Below are 2,884 nucleotides of genomic sequence, written 5' to 3' on the forward strand. Positions count from 1 at the left end.
CAGACAAGCCTTATGAGACCAAGAGGATTCCAGAACATCCTCTCTCTGAGGAGGGTCACTATTCCTTGACTTAACAAACCAAAGGCGGCCAGGTACTCCACTGGCTTACAGTGGGATCTGCAGGAAAACATCTTCAAACCGCACAAACCCGGGCCAGGGATGGAGAGCAAAGGACGAAGTATTGAAATATTATCTGTGAAAAGCCTATGTTAGAGGACATTTCAAAGGAATGCTATTTGTTTCAAGTAGATGCATTAATAAAGATTAATAACTATAACCATGGATTTGTGCGGAAGTCCAGGCAAGCCTTTATCAAGTAAATAAGTGTTCCATTGCTGAAATGAACTCTGGACTGCATTCTCTTATTTGGCCACTAATTGGCTGTTTGCCTTTAAGTAAATCACTTATCCTCTCACTGCTTCATTGTCTTCATCCATAAAAGAGAGTGGTGGACTAGATGGCTGCTGAGGTCCCTTCTACCTCTGAAATTATATAGGAGGCAACTATTAAAGGGCTGGGCAATGTTTGTCTGGCAGACCCTCCCTCCTGCTGTCTTTCTGCCCATTGGCCTTTTTTCATAGAGAGTGTCAAATTCTTAATTAGTAGGCTTCAAAACGTGACGAGTCCAAAGCTTTACTGTACATTTGGGAAGAATGAAGGTTTACCTTTTAAAGCCGAGAAATCGAGCATGCTGACTATTCTAACCGAAGGAAGTCACACGCCCACAAAAATGAAATATGGAAGCGTGAAAGATCGTGAAAATCTGGGACTCTGGGCAAGCAAAGAACAAGTACTGTGTTGGTATTTTTAAAAAGACAACCAATCCATTTGCAACACCTTTGTTCTTCCTTTATAGATTTCTTCATCTTTTTCAGCTCGACAAAGATCTATTTTAAGACTGTTTTCCTCCTATACAGTAATTCTGTTCAGATAGGCAATTTAATTGTCATCACACTTTTTCTTAGTCTTTCAAGACCTTTTGTTATGGTGAAATAATTTTAGGCACGCCAAGCACAAATCCATTCAATACTCTCCTTATTTCACTAATGAACTATTGTGGGTGGTAAAAATTAATTTCATTCCACCCATGATACATATCTGATAAATTTTTACAGTTGAGAAATGAAGGTTGCAAATAACCTTCATTGAGGTCAAATGAGAGTTTCTCTTAAACCATTAAGTCTATTGTTTCATTAATGCCAAGATGTATCTGAAGAAAAATCTGTACTGATGTTTCACTAAGCGAAAATGGCTCAACAGGTCCAATCTCAGGGTTGATGTTGCAAATGTTTTTACAGGTTGGATATGCTTAGGAATTGGAAGAACCCTGTGACAATGGGTTCTATGCAGATGTGTTTAAGCTCAACTTGATGGGCGGATTGGACATCAGCAAACTTGCTCATAGCACAATACTGAAAATACCAAGGTCCTGGGTTGAATCTCCGTACAGCTCAGCCAATATTGCTCAGTGCCATAGCTTAGGCTATAGCCCTAACACCTGTCTGTCAGGTCACAGTTTTACACCCCCATAGGAAATCACAAATGAGAAGGTGGAGGATGTGGATGGAATCAGGAAACCTTTCCCCACAGCATGGAAAGGAGCTGAGGGTCGAGGGACATGCAGTGGACAACACATTATGACAATGACACATCAGACCCATTAACTCCAGTTGGAAAGTAGATCTAAAAGGAAAACATTGGATGTGGTTCCATAGTGTAGCAGCACGTCTGCTTTACATGCAGAAGGTCCTGGGTTTGTGCTCCAGTGGAGCCACAGTCCATGGTCTACAGCCATGCCATCCTGAACAAGCCTGATGTCTGATCTTGGAAGCTAAGCAGGGTTGGGCCTGGTTAGTACTTGGATGGGAGACCATCTAGGAAGACCAGGTGCTGTAGGCATAAATAATAATAAATAATAAAATAAATAAATAGAAGGAAAACATCATCTAATGATCCCTTTGGTAAGGGGGTGGAGGGGAGAGTGGGGGGAGAGCAATGTGACCTCAGAGAAAAAGGGCAAAAGCCAGAGTTCTCTTTAGGGAGACAGGACCAGTGTCCAAGGCAGGAAGGGTCCAAGTCCTGTCCCTGAAGATAAACATTTCCAGAACTCCCAAGGACCTTGACACATGTGAAATTGGGATTGACTGGTAAGTGCTTCCTTATTTACAGTCAGTCCCTTCCAGAGCCAACACTGATTTACTTAATGTCGGTGCCTCAGGTAGAGGAGGCAGCATGCTGATTTCTCTCGAGTCAGATTCAATTCCAGTTTCCGCCTTTAAACATATTCCGACCACTCCAAAGGTTTTCATGACCTTGGTGCTTTAACCCGCTTCTCTGTTTTCCTTCATGTCTTTTTCTTGACTTTCTCATCTCTCTCCTCTTTTCTTTCTAAGCCCCAAATGATAGATTGATGAAAGGACATAATCAATGATAGTGAAAAGAAGACAGTCAAAAGAAACAGACAAAAATCCCCAAATTCATGTACCACGGCCCTGAAGTAATTACGAAGGAAAGTCTGATGGCGTTCACACCAGTGCTGCGTTTGGGGCTCAACAGCATAACCAGGAACATCAATGACAACTTTAAAGAAAAAATGAAGAAAAGGGGAATGGCAGGGGGTTGTCTCTTTTTTCAGTCTATAAAAATAATTACTTCATGGTACTTCCATGCACATGTACACACACACAACTTGATATCTTTATTTTTTTTTTTATACTAAATGGCAGTGAGCCATGAAAGACTGCAGAGAATTATAAGTGGAGTCTGCCTCAAAAAAAAAAAAAAAAAACTCTCTCCTCAAGTGACAGTAAATTGGATAAATGCTATTTTTAGATGAAATATATCTAACTAATGTCCAGATGTGATTCTACTACATGAAGAGAAA

At 40.8% G+C, this 2,884-nt stretch overlaps 1 pseudogene; it reads left to right on the plus strand.

Moving 5' to 3' along the window:
* The first annotated feature begins 1,783 nt into the window (after positions 1-1,783).
* Positions 1,784-1,899, plus strand: LOC112480100 (annotated as a pseudogene).
* Positions 1,900-2,884: the final 985 nt, after the last annotated feature.

This window comes from Pteropus alecto, unplaced genomic scaffold (genome assembly GCF_000325575.1).
Source record: "Pteropus alecto unplaced genomic scaffold, ASM32557v1 scaffold134, whole genome shotgun sequence".
Lineage (NCBI taxonomy): Eukaryota > Metazoa > Chordata > Mammalia > Chiroptera > Pteropodidae > Pteropus > Pteropus alecto.